Here is a 17,719-nt window from a genome sequence, read left to right on the forward strand (position 1 = left end):
ACTGAAATTCTCTGCCTGCACTGTCAGTCTCTGTCCGCACTGTTCGTCTCTGTCTCCACTGTCAGTCTCTGTCTGCACTGTCAATCCCTGTCCGCACTGTCAATCCCTGTCTGCACTATCAGTCTCTGTCCGCATTGTTCGTCTCTGTCTCCACTGTCAGTCACTGTCCACACTGTCAGTCTCTGTCTGCACTGTTAGTCTCAGTCCGCACTGTTAGTCTCCGTCCGCACTGTTAGTCTCTGTCCGCACTGTTAGTCTCTGTCCGCACTGTTCGTCTCTGTCCACACTATCAATCTCTGTCTTTACTCTCAATCTCTGTCCGCACTGACAAACTCTGTTCACACTGTCAATCTCTGTCCACACTGTCAATCAATGTCCGCCCTGGCAAACACTGTCCACACTGCCAGTCTCTGTCCGCACTGTCAGTCTCTGTCCACACTGTCAGTCTCTCTCCGCACTGTCAGTCTCTCCCCGCACTGTCACTGTCTGTCCGCACTGTTAGTCTCCATCCGCACTGTTAGTCTCCGTCCGCACTGTCTGTCTCTGTCCGCACTGTCTGTCTCTGTCCGCACTGTCTGTCTCTGTCCGCACTGTTTGTCTCTGTGCGCACTGTTAGTCTCAGTCCATACCATTCTGTCTCTGTCCACGTTGTCAGTCTCGGTCCAGACTGTCTGTCTCTGTCCGCACTGTCTGTCTCTGTCCGCACTGTCTGTCTCTGTCCGCACTGTCAGTCTCTGCCTGCACTGTCAGTCTCTGTCTGCAATGTTCATCTCTTTCCGCACTGTCAGTCTCTGCCTGCACTGTCAGTCTCTGTCTGCAATGTTCATCTCTTTCCACACTGTCAGTCTCTGTCTGCACTGTTAATCTCTGTGCGCACTGTCAGTCTCTGTCTGCGTTTTCAGTCTCTGCACAAACTGTCAGTCTCTGGCCGCACTGCCAGTCTATGTCCGCACTGAAATTCTCTGCGTGCACTGTCAGTCTCTGTCCGCACTGTTCGTCTCTGTCTGCACTGTCAGTCTCTGTCCGCACTGTCTGTCTGTGTCCGCACTGTCAGACTCTGTCCACACTGTCAGACGCTGTCCGCACTGTCAGTCTCTGTCTGCACTGTCAGTCTCTGTCTGCAATGTTCGTCTCTTTCCACACTGTCAGTCTCTGTCCGCACTGTTAGTCTCGGTCCGCAATGTCAGTCTCTCTCCGCACTGTCAGTCTCTGTCTGCGTTTTCAGTCTCTGCACAAACTGTCAGTCTCTGGCCGCACTGCCAGTCTATGTCCGCACTGAAATTCTCTGTCTGCACTGTCAGTCTCTGTCCGCACTATTCGTCTCTGTCTCCACTGTCAGTCTCTCTCTGCACTGTCAATCCCTGTCTGCACTGTCAATCCCTGTCTGCACTGTCAGTCTCTGTCCGCATTGTTCGTCTCTGTCTCCACTGTCAGTCACTGTCCGCACTGTCAGTCTCTGTCTGCACTGTCAATCCCTGTCCGCACTGTCAATCCCTGTCTGCACTGTCAATCTCTGTCCGCAATGTTAGTCTATGTCTGCACTGTCAGTCTAGTCTGCACTGTCAGTCTATGTCCGCACTGTCAATCTCTGTCCCCACTGTGAGTCCCTGACGGCACTGTCAGTCTCTGTCCGCACTGTTTGTCTCTGTCCGCACTGTTTGTCTCTGTCCGCACTGTTGGTCTCTGTCCGCACTGCTGGTCTCTGTCTGCACTGTTAGTCTCTGTCCACACTCTCAATCTCTGTCCACACTGTCAATGCCTGTCCACACTGTCAGTCTCTGTTCACACTGTCAATCACTGTCTGCACTGTCAATCTTTGTCCGCACTGTCAATCTCAGTTCACACTGTCAATTTCTGTCCACACTGTCAATTTCTGTCCACACTATCAATCTCTGTCTTTACTCTCAATCTCTGTCCGCACTGACAAACTCTGTTCACACTGTCAATCTCTGTCCACACTGTCAATCAATGTCCGCCCTGGCAAACTCTGTCCACACTGCCAGTCTCTGTCCGCACTGTCAGTCTCTGTCCGCACTGTCGGTCTCTGTCCGCACTGTCGGTCTCTGTCTGCACTGTCAGTCTCTGTCCGCACTGTCAGTCTCTGTCCACACTGTCAGTCTCTGTCCGCACTGCCAGTCCCTGTCGCCACTGTCTGTCTCTGTCCACACTGTCAGTCTCTGTCCACACTGTCAGTCTCTGTCCACACTGTCAATCTCAGTTCACACTGACAAACTCTGTTCACACTGTCAATCAATGTCCGCCCTGGCAAACTCTGTCCACACTACCAGTCTCTGTCCGCACTGTCAGTCTCTGTCCACACTTTCAGTCTCTCTCCGCACTGTCAGTCTCTGTCCACACTGTTAGTCTCTGTCCGCACTGTTAGTCTCAGTCCATACCATTCTGTCTCTGTCCGCGTTGTCAGTCTCAGTCCAGACTGTCTGTCTCTGTCCGCACTGTCTGTCTCTGTCCGCTCTGTCAATCCCTGTCCGCACTGTCAATCCCAGTCCGCACTGTCAATCCCTTGCTGCACTGTCAATCCCTGTCCGCACTGTCAGTCTCTGGCCGCACTGTCAGTCTCTGGCCGCACTGCCAGTCTATGTCCACACTGAAAGTCTCTGTCTGCACTTTCAGTCTCTGTCAGCAATGTTTGTCTCTGTCTGCACTGTCAGTCTCTGTCCGCACTGTCAGTCTCTGTCTGCACTGTCAGTCTCTGTCTGCAATGTTCGTCTCTTTCCACACTGTCAGTCTCTGTCCGCACTGTTAGTCTCGGTCCGCAATGTCAGTCTCTGTCCGCACTGTCAGTCTCTGTCTGCGTTTTCAGTCTCTGCACAAACTGTCAGTCTCTGGCCGCACTGCCAGTCTATGTCCGCACTGAAATTCTCTCTCTGCACTGTCAGTCTCTGTCCGCACTGTTCGTCTCTGTCTCCACTGTCAGTCTCTGTCTGCACTGTCAATCCCTGTCCGCACTGTCAATCCCTGTCTGCACTGTCAGTCTCTGTCCGCATTGTTCGTCTCTGTCTCCACTGTCAGTCACTGTCCGCACTGTCAGTCTCTGTCTGCACTGCCAATCCCTGTCCGCACTGTTCGTCTCTGTCTGCACTGTCAATCTATGTCCGCACTGTCAATCTCTGTCCCCACTGTGAGTCCCTGACGGCACTGTCAGTCTCTGTCCGCACTGTTTGTCTCTGTCCGCACAGTTTGTCTCCGTCCGCACTGTTAGTCTCTGTCCGCACTGTTAGTCTCTGTCTGCACTGTTAGTCTCTGACCACACTCTCAATCTCTGTCCACACTATCAGTCTCTGTCCGCACTGCCAGTCCCTGTCCCCACTGTCTGTCTCTGTCCACACTGTCAGTCTCTGTCCACACTGTCAATCTCTGTCCACACTGTCAATGCCTGTCCACACTGTCAGTCTCTGTTCACACTATCAATCACTGTCTGCACTGTCAATCTTTGTCCGCACTGTCAATCTCAGTTCACACTGTCAATTTCTGTCCGCACTGTCAATTTCTGTCCACACTGTCAATCTTTGTCCACACTGTCAATCTCAGTTCACACTGTCAATTTCTGTCCACACTGTCAATTTCTGTCCACACTATCAATCTCTGTCTTTACTCTCAATCTCTGTCCGCACTGACAAACTCTGTTCACACTGTCAATCTCTGTCCACACTGTCAATCAATGTCCGCCCTGGCAAACTCTGTCCACACTGCCAGTCTCTGTCTGCACTGTCAGTCTCTGTCTGCACTGTCAGTCTCTGTCCGCACTGTCAGTCTCTGTCCGCACTGTCAGTCTCTGTCCACACTGTCAGTCTCTGTCCGCGCTGTCTGTCTCTGTCCGCGATGTGAGTCTCTGTCCGCACTGTCAGTCTCTGTCCGCACTGTCAGTCTCTGTCTGCGTTTTCAGTCTCTGCACAAACTGTCAGTCTCTGGCCGCACTGCCAGTCTATGTCCGCACTGAAATTCTCTGTCTGCACTGTCAGTCTCTGTCCGCACTGTTCGTCTCTGTCTCCACTGTCAGTCTCTCTCTGCACTGTCAATCCCTGTCCGCACTGTCAATCCCTGTCTGCACTGTCAGTCTCTTTCCGCATTGTTCGTCTCTGTCTCCACTGTCAGTCTCTGTCCGCACTGTCAGTCTCTGTCTGTGTTTTCAGTCTCTGCACAAACTGTCAGTCTCTGGCCGCACTGTCAGTCTCTGGCCGCACTGCCAGTCGATGTCCGACACTGAAAGTCTCTGTCTGCACTGTCAGTCTCTGTCAGCAATGTTCGTCTCTGTCTGCACTGTCAGTCTCTGTCCGCACTGTCTGTCTGTGTCCGCACTGTCAGTCTCTGTCTGCACTGTCAGTCTCTGTCCGCAATGTTCATCTCTTTCCACACTGTCAGTCTCTTTCCGTACTGTTAGTCTCTGTCCGCACTGTCAGTCTCTGTCCGCACTGTCAGTCTCTGTCCGCACTGTCAGTCTCTGTCTGCGTTTTCAGTCTCTGCACAAACTGTCAGTCTCTGGCCGCACTGTCAGTCTCTGGCCGCACTGCCAGTCTATGTCCGCACTGTCAGTCTCTGTCTGCACTGTCAGTCTCTGTCCGCACTGTCTGTCTGTGTCAGCACTGTCAATCCCTGTCCACACTGTCACTCTCTGTCCGCTCTGTCAGTCTCTGTCCTCACTGTCAGTCTCTGTCCTCACTGTCAGTCTCTGTCTGCGCTGTCAGTCTCTGTCCGCACTGTTAGTCTCTGTCCGCACTGTTAGTCTCTGTCCGCACTGTTAGTCTCTGTCCGCACTGTTAGTCTCTGTCCGCACTGTTAGTCTCTGGCCGCACTGTTTGTCTCTGTCCGCACTGTCAGTCTCTGTCCTCACTGTGAGTCTCTGTCCTCACTGTCTGTCTGTGTCCGCACTGTCAATCCCTGTCCGCACTGTCAGTCTCTGACTGCACTGTCAGTCTCTCTCTGCACTGTCAGTCTCTGTTCGCAATGTTCGTCTCTTTCCACAGTGTCAATCTCTGTCGGTACTGTCAGTCTCTGTCTGCACTGTCAGTCTCTGTCTGCGTTTTCAGTCTCTGCACAAACTGTCAGTCTCTGGCCGCACTGTCAGTCTCTGGCCGCACTGCCAGTCTATGTCCACACTGCCAGTCTATGTCCGCACTGTCAGTCTCTGTCTGCACTGTCAGTCTCTGTCCGCACTGTCTGTCTGTGTCAGCACTGTCAATCCCTGTCCACACTGTCACTCTCTGTCCGCACTGTCAGTCTCTGTCCTCACTGTCAGTCTCTGTCCTCACTGTCAGTCTCTGTCCGCACTGTTTGTCTCTGTCCACACTGTTAGTCTCTGACCGCACTGTCGGTCTCTGTCCGCACTGTCTGTCTGTGTCCGCACGGTCAATCCCTGTCTGCACTGTCAGTCTCTGACCGCACTGTCAGTCTCTGTCCGCAATGTTCGTCTCTTTCCACACTGTCAATCTCTGTCCGTACTGTTAGTCTCTGTCCGCACTGTCCGTCTCTGTCCGCACTGTCAGTCTCTGTCTGCGTTTTCAGTCTCTGCACAAACTGTCAGTCTCTGACCGCACTGTCAGTCTCTGGCCGCACTGCCAGTCTATGTCCGCACTGAAAGTCTCTGTCTGCACTGTCAGTCTCTGTCAGCAATGTTCGTCTCTGTCTGCACTGTCAGTCTCTGTCCGCACTGTCTGTCTGTGTCTGCACTGTCAATCCCTGTCCACACTGTCAGTCTCTGTCCGCACTGTCAGTCTCTGGCCGCACTGCCAGTCTATGTCCGCACTGTCAGTCTCTGTCTGCACTGTCAGTCTCTGTCCGCACTGTCTGTCTGTGTCAGCACTGTCAATCCCTGTCCACACTGTCACTCTCTGTCCGCTCTGTCAGTCTCTGTCCTCACTGTCAGTCTCTGTCCTCACTGTCAGTCTCTGTCTGCGCTGTCAGTCTCTGTCCGCACTGTTAGTCTCTGTCCGCACTGTTAGTCTCTGTCCGCACTGTTAGTCTCTGACCGCACTGTTTGTCTCTGTCCGCACTGTCAGTCTCTGTCCTCACTGTGAGTCTCTGTCCTCACTGTCTGTCTGTGTCCGCACTGTCAATCCCTGTCCGCACTGTCAGTCTCTGACTGCACTGTCAGTCTCTGTCTGCACTGTCAGTCTCTGTTCGCAATGTTCGTCTCTTTCCACAGTGTCAATCTCTGTCGGTACTGTCAGTCTCTGTCTGCACTGTCAGTCTCTGTCTGCGTTTTCAGTCTCTGCACAAACTGTCAGTCTCTGGCCGCACTGTCAGTCTCTGGCCGCACTGCCAGTCTATGTCCGCACTGCCAGTCTATGTCCGCACTGTCAGTCTCTGTCTGCACTGTCAGTCTCTGTCCGCACTGTCTGTCTGTGTCAGCACTGTCAATCCCTGTCCACACTGTCACTCTCTGTCCGCACTGTCAGTCTCTGTCCTCACTGTCAGTCTCTGTCCTCACTGTCAGTCTCTGTCCGCACTGTTTGTCTCTGTCCGCACTGTTAGTCTCTGACCGCACTGTCGGTCTCTGTCCGCACTGTCTGTCTGTGTCCGCACGGTCAATCCCTGTCTGCACTGTCAGTCTCTGACCGCACTGTCAGTCTCTGTCCGCAATGTTCGTCTCTTTCCACACTGTCAATCTCTGTCCGTACTGTTAGTCTCTGTCCGCACTGTCCGTCTCTGTCCGCACTGTCAGTCTCTGTCTGCGTTTTCAGTCTCTGCACAAACTGTCAGTCTCTGACCGCACTGTCAGTCTCTGGCCGCACTGCCAGTCTATGTCCGCACTGAAAGTCTCTGTCTGCACTGTCAGTCTCTGTCAGCAATGTTCGTCTCTGTCTGCACTGTCAGTCTCTGTCCGCACTGTCTGTCTGTGTCTGCACTGTCAATCCCTGTCCACACTGTCAGTCTCTGTCCGCACTGTCAGTCTCTGTCTGCACTGTCAGTCTCTGTCCGCAATGTTCGTCTCTTTCCACACTGTCAGTCTCTGTCCGCACTGTTAGTCTCTGTCCGCACTGTCAGTCTCTGTCCGCACTGTCAGTCTCTGTCCGCACTGTCAGTCTCTGTCCACACTGTCAGTCTCTGTCCGCACTGTCTGTCTCTGTCCGCGATGTGAGTCTCTGTCCGCACTGTCAGTCTCTGTCCTCACTGTCAGTCTCTGTCCTCACTGTCAGTCTCTGTCCGCACTGTTTGTCTCTGTCCGCACTGTTAGTCTCTGACCGCACTGTCGGTCTCTGTCCGCACTGTCTGTCTGTGTCCGCACGGTCAATCCCTGTCTGCACTGTCAGTCTCTGACCGCACTGTCAGTCTCTGTCCGCAATGTTCGTCTCTTTCCACACTGTCAATCTCTGTCCGTACTGTTAGTCTCTGTCCGCACTGTCCGTCTCTGTCCGCACTGTCAGTCTCTGTCTGCGTTTTCAGTCTCTGCACAAACTGTCAGTCTCTGACCGCACTGTCAGTCTCTGGCCGCACTGCCAGTCTATGTCCGCACTGAAAGTCTCTGTCTGCACTGTCAGTCTCTGTCAGCAATGTTCGTCTCTGTCTGCACTGTCAGTCTCTGTCCGCACTGTCTGTCTGTGTCTGCACTGTCAATCCCTGTCCACACTGTCAGTCTCTGTCCGCACTGTCAGTCTCTGGCCGCACTGCCAGTCTATGTCCGCACTGTCAGTCTCTGTCTGCACTGTCAGTCTCTGTCCGCACTGTCTGTCTGTGTCAGCACTGTCAATCCCTGTCCACACTGTCACTCTCTGTCCGCTCTGTCAGTCTCTGTCCTCACTGTCAGTCTCTGTCCTCACTGTCAGTCTCTGTCTGCGCTGTCAGTCTCTGTCCGCACTGTTAGTCTCTGTCCGCACTGTTAGTCTCTGTCCGCACTGTTAGTCTCTGTCCGCACTGTTAGTCTCTGACCGCACTGTTTGTCTCTGTCCGCACTGTCAGTCTCTGTCCTCACTGTGAGTCTCTGTCCTCACTGTCTGTCTGTGTCCGCACTGTCAATCCCTGTCCGCACTGTCAGTCTCTGACTGCACTGTCAGTCTCTGTCTGCACTGTCAGTCTCTGTTCGCAATGTTCGTCTCTTTCCACAGTGTCAATCTCTGTCGGTACTGTCAGTCTCTGTCTGCACTGTCAGTCTCTGTCTGCGTTTTCAGTCTCTGCACAAACTGTCAGTCTCTGGCCGCACTGTCAGTCTCTGGCCGCACTGCCAGTCTATGTCCGCACTGCCAGTCTATGTCCGCACTGTCAGTCTCTGTCTGCACTGTCAGTCTCTGTCCGCACTGTCTGTCTGTGTCAGCACTGTCAATCCCTGTCCACACTGTCACTCTCTGTCCGCACTGTCAGTCTCTGTCCTCACTGTCAGTCTCTGTCCTCACTGTCAGTCTCTGTCCGCACTGTTTGTCTCTGTCCACACTGTTAGTCTCTGACCGCACTGTCGGTCTCTGTCCGCACTGTCTGTCTGTGTCCGCACGGTCAATCCCTGTCTGCACTGTCAGTCTCTGACCGCACTGTCAGTCTCTGTCCGCAATGTTCGTCTCTTTCCACACTGTCAATCTCTGTCCGTACTGTTAGTCTCTGTCCGCACTGTCCGTCTCTGTCCGCACTGTCAGTCTCTGTCTGCGTTTTCAGTCTCTGCACAAACTGTCAGTCTCTGACCGCACTGTCAGTCTCTGGCCGCACTGCCAGTCTATGTCCGCACTGAAAGTCTCTGTCTGCACTGTCAGTCTCTGTCAGCAATGTTCGTCTCTTTCCACACTGTCAGTCTCTGTCCGCACTGTTAGTCTCTGTCCGCACTGTCAGTCTCTGTCCGCACTGTCAGTCTCTGTCCGCACTGTCAGTCTCTGTCCACACTGTCAGTCTCTGTCCGCACTGTCTGTCTCTGTCCGCGATGTGAGTCTCTGTCCGCACTGTCAGTCTCTGTCCGCACTGTCAGTCTCTGTCTGCGTTTTCAGTCTCTGCACAAACTGTCAGTCTCTGGCCGCACTGCCAGTCTATGTCCGCACTGAAATTCTCTGTCTGCACTGTCAGTCTCTGTCCGCACTGTTCGTCTCTGTCTCCACTGTCAGTCTCTCTCTGCACTGTCAATCCCTGTCCGCACTGTCAATCCCTGTCTGCACTGTCAGTCTCTGTCCGCATTGTTCGTCTCTGTCCCCACTGTCAGTCTCTGTCTGCACTGTCAGTCTCTGTCTGTGCTTTCAGTCTCTGCACAAACTGTCAGTCTCTGGCCGCACTGTCAGTCTCTGGCCGCACTGCCAGTCTATGTCCGACACTGAAAGTCTCTGTCTGCACTGTCAGTCTCTGTCAGCAATGTTCGTCTCTGTCTGCACTGTCAGTCTCTGTCCGCACTGTCTGTCTGTGTCCGCACTGTCAATCCCTGTCCACACTGTCAGTCTCTGTCCGCACTGTCAGTCTCTGTCTGCACTGTCAGTCTCTGTCCGCAATGTTCATCTCTTTCCACACTGTCAGTCTCTTTCCGTACTGTCTGTCTCTGTCCGCACTGTCAGTCTCTGTCCGCACTGTCAGTCTCTGTCCGCACTGTCAGTCTCTGTCTGCGTTTTCAGTCTCTGCACAAACTGTCAGTCTCTGGCCGCACTGTCAGTCTCTGGCCGCACTGCCAGTCTATGTCCGCACTGTCAGTCTCTGTCTGCACTGTCAGTCTCTGTCCGCACTGTCTGTCTGTGTCAGCACTGTCAATCCCTGTCCACACTGTCAGTCTCTGTCCGCTCTGTCAGTCTCTGTCCTCACTGTCAGTCTCTGTCCTCACTGTCAGTCTCTGTCTGCGCTGTCAGTCTCTGTCCGCACTGTTAGTCTCTGTCCGCACTGTTAGTCTCTGTCCGCACTGTTAGTCTCTGACCGCACTGTTTGTCTCTGTCCGCACTGTCAGTCTCTGTCCTCACTGTGAGTCTCTGTCCTCACTGTCTGTCTGTGTCCGCACTGTCAATCCCTGTCCGCACTGTCAGTCTCTGTCCGCACTGTCAGTCTCTGTCTGCACTGTCAGTCTCTGTCCGCAATGTTCATCTCTTTCCACACTGTCAGTCTCTTTCCGTACTGTTAGTCTCTGTCCGCACTGTCAGTCTCTGTCCGCACTGTCAGTCTCTGTCCGCACTGTCAGTCTCTGTCTGCGTTTTCAGTCTCTGCACAAACTGTCAGTCTCTGGCCGCACTGTCAGTCTCTGGCCGCACTGCCAGTCTATGTCCGCACTGTCAGTCTCTGTCTGCACTGTCAGTCTCTGTCCGCACTGTCTGTCTGTGTCAGCACTGTCAATCCCTGTCCACACTGTCACTCTCTGTCCGCTCTGTCAGTCTCTGTCCTCACTGTCAGTCTCTGTCCTCACTGTCAGTCTCTGTCTGCGCTGTCAGTCTCTGTCCGCACTGTTAGTCTCTGTCCGCACTGTTTGTCTCTGTCCGCACTGTCAGTCTCTGTCCTCACTGTGAGTCTCTGTCCTCACTGTCTGTCTGTGTCCGCACTGTCAATCCCTGTCCGCACTGTCAGTCTCTGACTGCACTGTCAGTCTCTGTCTGCACTGTCAGTCTCTGTTCGCAATGTTCGTCTCTTTCCACAGTGTCAATCTCTGTCGGTACTGTCAGTCTCTGTCCGCACTGTCAGTCTCTGTCCGCACTGTCAGTCTCTGTCTGCGTTTTCAGTCTCTGCACAAACTGTCAGTCTCTGGCCGCACTGTCAGTCTCTGGCCGCACTGTCAGTCTCTGGCCGCACTGCCAGTCTATGTCCGCACTGTCAGTCTCTGTCTGCACTGTCAGTCTCTGTCCGCACTGTCTGTCTGTGTCAGCACTGTCAATCCCTGTCCACACTGTCACTCTCTGTCCGCACTGTCAGTCTCTGTCCTCACTGTCAGTCTCTGTCCTCACTGTCAGTCTCTGTCTGCGCTGTCTGTCTCTGTCCGCACTGTTTGTCTCTGTCCGCACTGTTAGTCTCTGACCGCACTGTCGGTCTCTGTCCGCACTGTCTGTCTGTGTCCGCACGGTCAATCCCTGTCTGCACTGTCAGTCTCTGACCGCACTGTCAGTCTCTGTCCGCAATGTTCGTCTCTTTCCACACTGTCAATCTCTGTCCGTACTGTTAGTCTCTGTCCGCACTGTCAGTCTCTGTCCGCACTGTCAGTCTCTGTCTGCGTTTTCAGTCTCTGCACGAACTATCAGTCTCTGGCCGCACTGCCAGTCTATGTCCGCACTGAAAGTCTCTGTCTGCACTGTCAGTCTCTGTCAGCAATGTTCGTCTCTGTCTGCACTGTCAGTCTCTGTCCGCACTGTCTGTCTGTGTCTGCACTGTCAATCCCTGTCCACACTGTCAGTCTCTGTCCGCACTGTCAGTCTCTGTCTGCACTGTCAGTCTCTGTCCGCAATGTTCGTCTCTTTCCACACTGTCAGTCTCTGTCCGCACTGTTAGTCTCTGTCCGCACTGTCAGTCTCTGTCCGCACTGTCAGTCTCTGTCTGCGTTTTCAGTCTCTGCACAAACTGTCAGTCTCTGGCCGCACTGCCAGTCGATGTCCGCACTGAAATTCTCTGTCTGCACTGTCAGTCTCTGTCCGCACTGTTCGTCTCTGTCTCCACTGCCAGTCTCTGTCTGCACTGTCAATCCCTGTCTGCACTGTCAGTCTCTGTCCGCATTGTTCGTCTCTGTCTCCACTGTCTGTCTCTGTCCGCACTGTCAGTCTCTGTCCTCACTGTCAGTCTCTGTCGTCACTGTCAGTCTCTGTCGTCACTGTCAGTCTCTGTCCTCACTGTCAGTCTCTGTCCGCACTGTCAGTCTCTGTCCGCACTGTCAGTCTCTGTCCGCACTGTCAGTCTCTGTCCGCGATGTGAGTCTCTGTCCGCACTGTCAGTCTCTGTCCACACTGTCAGTCTCTGTCCGCACTGTCTGTCTCTGTCCGCGATGTGAGTCTCTGTCCGCACTGTCAGTCTCTGTCCGCACTGTCAGTCTCTGTCTGCGTTTTCAGTCTCTGCACAAACTGTCAGTCTCTGGCCGCACTGCCAGTCTATGTCCGCACTGAAATTCTCTGTCTGCACTGTCAGTCTCTGTCCGCACTGTTCGTCTCTGTCTCCACTGTCAGTCTCTCTCTGCACTGTCAATCCCTGTCCGCACTGTCAATCCCTGTCTGCACTGTCAGTCTCTGTCTGCGTTTTCAGTCTCTGCACAAACTGTCAGTCTCTGGCCGCACTGTCAGTCTCTGGCCGCACTGTCAGTCTCTGGCCGCACTGCCAGTCTATGTCCGACACTGAAAGTCTCTGTCTGCACTGTCAGTCTCTGTCAGCAATGTTCGTCTCTGTCTGCACTGTCAGTCTCTGTCCGCACTGTCTGTCTGTGTCCGCACTGTCAGTCTCTGTCTGCACTGTCAGTCTCTGTCCGCAATGTTCATCTCTTTCCACACTGTCAGTCTCTTTCTGTACTGTTAGTCTCTGTCCGCACTGTCAGTCCCTGTCCGCACTGTCAGTCTCTGTCCGCACTGTCAGTCTCTGTCTGTGTTTTCAGTCTCTGCACAAACTGTCAGTCTCTGGCCGCACTGTCAGTCTCTGGCCGCACTCTCAGTCTCTGGCCGCACTGCCAGTCTATGTCCGCACTGTCAGTCTCTGTCTGCACTGTCAGTCTCTGTCAGCAATGTTCATCTCCGTCTGCACGGTCAGTCTCTGTCCGCACTGTCAGTCTCTGTCCGCACTGTCAGTCTCTGTCTGCGTTTTCAGTCTCTGCACAAACTGTCAGTCTCTGGCCGCACTGTCAGTCTATGTCCGCACTGAAATTCTCTGTCTGCACTGTCAGTCTCTGTCCGCACTGTTCGTCTCTGTCTCCACTGTCAGTCTCTGTCTGCACTGTCAATCCCTGTCCGCACTGTCAATCCCTGTCTGCACTGTCACTCTCTGTCCGCATTGTTCGTCTCTGTCTCCACTGTCAGTCACTGTCCGCACTGTCAGTCTCTGTCTGCACTGTCAATCCCTGTCCGCACTGTCAATCCCTGTCTGCACTGTCAATCTCTGTCCGCAATGTTAGTCTATGTCTGCACTGTCAGTCTAGTCTGCACTGTCAATCTATGTCTGCACTGTCAATCTCTGTCCCCACTGTGAGTCCCTGACGGCACTGTCAGTCTCTGTCCGCACTGTTTGTCTCTGTCCGCACTGTTTGTCTCTGTCCGCACTGTTAGTCTCTGTCCGCACTGTTAGTCTCTGTCCGCACTGTTAGTCTCTGTCTGCACTGTTAGTCTCTGTCCACACTCTCAATCTCTGTCCTCACTATCAGTCTCTGTCCGCACTGCCAATCCCTGTCCCCACTGTCTGTCTCTGTCCCCACTGTCAGTCTCTGTCCACACTGTCAGTCTCTGTCCACACTGTCAATGCCTGTCCACACTGTCAGTCTCTGTTCACACTGTCAATCACTGACTGCACTGTCAATCTTTGTCCGCACTGTCAATCTCAGTTCACACTGTCAATTTCTGTCCACACTGTCAATTTCTGTCCACACTATCAATCTCTGTCTTTACTCTCAATCTCTGTCCGCACTGACAAACTCTGTTCACACTGTCAATCTCTGTCCATACTGTCAATCAATGTCCGCCCTGGCAAACTCTGTCCGCACTGCCAGTCTCTGTCCGCACTGTCAGTCTCTGTCCACACTGTCAGTCTCTCTCCGCACTGTCAGTCTCTGTCCACACTGTTAGTCTATGTCCGCACTGTTAGTCTCTGTCCACACTGTTAGTCTCTGTCCGCACTGTTAGTCTCTGTCCGCACTGTTAGTCTCCGTCCGCACTGTTAGTCTCTGTCCGCACTGTTAGTCTCTGTCCGCACTGTTAGTCTCTGTCCGCACTGTCATTCTAGTCTGCACTGTCAATCTATGTCCGCACTGTCAATCTCTGTCCCCACTGTGAGTCCCTGACGGCACTGTCAGTCTCTGTCCGCACTGTTTTTCTCTGTCCGCACTGTTAGTCTCTGTCCGCACTGTTAGTCTCTGTCTGCACTGTTAGTCTCTGTCCACACTCTCAATCTCTGTCCACACTATCAGTCTCTGTCCGCACTGCCAGTCCCTGTCCCCACTGTCTGTCTCTGTCCACACTGTCAGTCTCTGTCCACACTGTCAGTCTCTGTCCACACTGTCAATGCCTGTCCACACTGTCAGTCTCTGTTCACACTGTCAATCACTGTCTGCACTGTCAATCTTTGTCCGCACTGTCAATCTCAGTTCACACTGTCAATTTCTGTCCACACTTTCAATTTCTGTCTTTACTCTCTATCTCTGTTCACACTGTCAGTCTCTCTCCGCACTGTCAGTCTCTGTCCACACTGTTAGTCTCTGTCCGCACTGTTTGTCTCTGTCCGCACTGTTAGTCTCTGTCCGCACTGTTAGTCTCCGTCCGCACTGTTAGTCTCAGTCCATACCATTCTGTCTCTGTCCGCACTGTCAGTCTCAGTCCAGACTGTCTGTCTCTGTCCGCACTGTTTGTCTCTATCCGCACTGTTAGTCTCAGTCCATACCATTCTGTCTCTGTCCGCACTGTCAGTCTCAGTCCAGACTGTCTGTCTCTGTCCGCACTGTCTGTCTCTGTCCGCACTGTCAGTCTCTGTCCACACTGTCAATCTCTGTCCACACTGTCAATCTCTGTCCACACTGTCAGTCTCTGTTCACACTGTCAGTCACTGTCTGCACTGTCAATCATTGTCCGCACTGTCAATCTCAGTTCACACTGTCAATCTCTGCTCACACTGTCAATTTCTGTCCACCCTGTCAATTTCTGTCCACATTATCAATCTCTGTCTTTTCTCTCAATCTCTGTCCGCACAGTCAGTCTCTGTCCGCACTGTCAGTCTCTGTCCGCGATGTGAGTCTCTGTCCGCACTGTCAGTCTATGTCTGCAGTGTCAGTGTATGTCTGCACTGTCTGTCTCTCACTGCACTGTCAGTCTCTGTCCGCACTGTCAGTCTCTGTCCGCACTATCAGTCTCTGTCCGCACTGTTAGTCTCTGTCCGCACTGTTAGTCTCTGTCCGCACTGTTAGTCTCTGTCCGCACTGTTAGTCTCTGTCCGCAATGTTAGTCTCTGTCCGCACTGTTAGTCTCTGTCCGCACTGTCAGTCTATGTCCGCACTGTCAATTTCTGTCCGCACTGTGAGTCCCTGATGGCACTGTCAGTCTCTGTCCGCACTGTTAGTCTCTGTCCGCACTGTCAATCCCTGTCCGCACTGTCAATCCCTGTCCGCACTGTCAATCCCTGTCCGCACTGTCAATCCCTTTCCTCACTGTCAATCCCTGTCCGCACTGTCAATCCCTCGCTGCACTGTCAATCCCTCGCTGCACTGAAAATCCCAATCCGCACTCTCAAACCCTGTCCGCAGTGTCAATCACTGTCTGCATTGGCCGTCCCTTTCTGCACTGTCGGTCTCTGTCCGCACTGTCTGTCTGTGTCCGCACTGTCAATCCCTGTCCGCACTGTCAGTCTCTGTCCACACTGTCAGTCTCTGTCCGCAATGTTCGTCTCCTTCCACACTGTCAATCTCTGTCCGTACTGTTAGTCTCTGTCTGCACTGTCAGTCTCTGTCCGCACTGTCAGTCTCTGTCTGCGTTTTCAGTCTCTGCACAAACTGTAAGTCTCTGGCCGCACCGTCAGTCTCTGGCCGCACTGCCAGTCTATGTCCGCACTGAAAGTCTCTGTCTGCACTGTCAGTCTCTGTCAGCAATGTTCGTCTCCGTCTGCACGGTCAGTCTCTGTCCGCACTGTCAGTCTCTTTCCGCACTGTCAGTCTCTGTCTGCACTGTCAGTCTCTGTCCGCAATGTTCGTCTCTTTCCACACTGTCAGTCTCTGTCCGCACTGTTAGTCTCTGTCCGCACTGTCAGTCTCTGTCCGCACTGTCAGTCTCTGTCTGCGTTTTCAGTCTCTGCACAAACTGTCAGTCTCTGGCCGCACTGCCAGTCTATGTCCGCACTGAAATTCTCTGTCTGCACTGTCAGTCTCTGTCCGCACTGTTCGTCTCTGTCTCCACTGTCAGTCTCTGTCTGCACTGTCAATCCCTGTCCGCACTGTCAATCCCTGTCTGCACTGTCAGTCTCTGTCCGCATTGTTCGTCTCTGTCTCCACTGTCAGTCACTGTTCGCACTGTCAGTCTCTGTCTGCACTGTCAATCCCTGTCCGCACTGTCAATCCCTGTCCGCACTGTCAATCTCTGTCCGCAATGTTAGTCTATGTCTGCACTGTCAGTCTAGTCTGCACTGTCAATATATGTCTGCACTGACAATCTCTGTCCCCACTGTGAGTCCCTGACGGCACTGTCAGTCTCTGTCCGCACTGTTAGTCTCTGTCCGCACTGTTAGTATCTGTCCGCACTGTTAGTCTCTGTCCGCACTGTCAGTCTAGTCTGCACTGTCAGTCTAGGTCCGCACTGTCAATCTCTGTCCCCACTGTGAGTCCCTGATGGCACTGTCAGTCCCTGTCCGCACTGTTTGTCTCTGTCCGCACTGTCAGTCTCTGTCTGCACTGTTAGTCTCTGTCCATGCTCTTCAGTCTCTGTCCGCGTTGTCAGTCTCAGTCCAGACTGTCTGTCTCTGTCTGCACTGTCTGTCTCTGTCCGCACTGTCTGTCTCTTTCCGCACTGTCAGTCTCTGTGCCCACTGCCAGTCGATGTCCGCACTGTCAGTCTCTGTCTGCACTGTCTGTCTCTGTCCGCAATGTTCGTCTCTGTCTCCACTGTCAGTCTCTGTCCACACTGTCAATCCCTGTCCGCACTGTCAATCCCTGTCCGCACTGTCAATCCCTGTCCGCACTGTCAATCCCTGTCCGCACTGTCAATCCCTGTCCGCACTGTCAATCCCTGTCCGCACTGTCAATCCCTGTCCGCACTGTCAATCCCTTTCCTCACTGTCAATCCTTGTCTGCACTGTCAATCCCTCGCTGCACTGAAAATCCCAGTCCGCACTCTCAAACCCTGTCCGCAGTGTCAATCACTGTCTGCATTGGCCGTCCCTTTCTGCACTGTCGGTCTCTGTCCGCACTGTCTGTCTGTGTCCGCACTGTCAATCCCTGTCCGCACTGTCAGTCTCTGTCTGCACTGTCAGTCTCTGTCCGCACTGTCAGTCTCTGTCTGCGTTTTCAGTCTCTGCACAAACTGTAAGTCTCTGGCCGCACTGTCAGTCTCTGGCCGCACTGCCAGTCTATGTCTGCACTGAAAGTCTCTGTCTGCACTGTCAGTCTCTGTCAGCAATGTCTGTCTCTGTCCGCACTGTCAGTCTCTGTCCGCACTGTCAGTCTCTGTCTGCGTTTTCAGTCTCTGCACAAACTGTCAGTCTCTGGCCGCACTGCCAGTCTATGTCCGCACTGAAATTCTCTGTCTGCACTGTCAGTCTCTGTCCGCACTGTTCGTCTCTGTCTCCACTGTCAGTCTCTGTCTGCACTGTCAATCCCTGTCCGCACTGTCAATCCCTGTCTGCACTGTCAGTCTCTGTCTGCACTGTTAGTCTCTGTCCGTGCTCTTCAGTCTCTGTCCGCGTTGTCAGTCTCAGTCCAGACTGTCTGTCTCTGTCCGCACTGTCTGTCTCTGTCCGCACTGTCTGTCTCTTTCCGCACTGTCAGTCTCTGTGCCCACTGCCAGTCTATGTCCGCACTGTCAGTCTCTGTCTGCACTCTCTGTCTCTGTCCGCAATGTTCGTCTCTGTCTCCACTGTCAGTCTCTGTCCGCACTGTCAATCCCTGTCCGCACTGTCAATCCCTGTCCGCACTGTCAATCCATTTCCGCACTGTCAATCTCTGTCCCCACTGTGA

Source organism: Mustelus asterias, chromosome 9 (assembly GCF_964213995.1).
Source record: "Mustelus asterias chromosome 9, sMusAst1.hap1.1, whole genome shotgun sequence".
NCBI classification, from domain to species: Eukaryota; Metazoa; Chordata; class Chondrichthyes; order Carcharhiniformes; family Triakidae; genus Mustelus; species Mustelus asterias.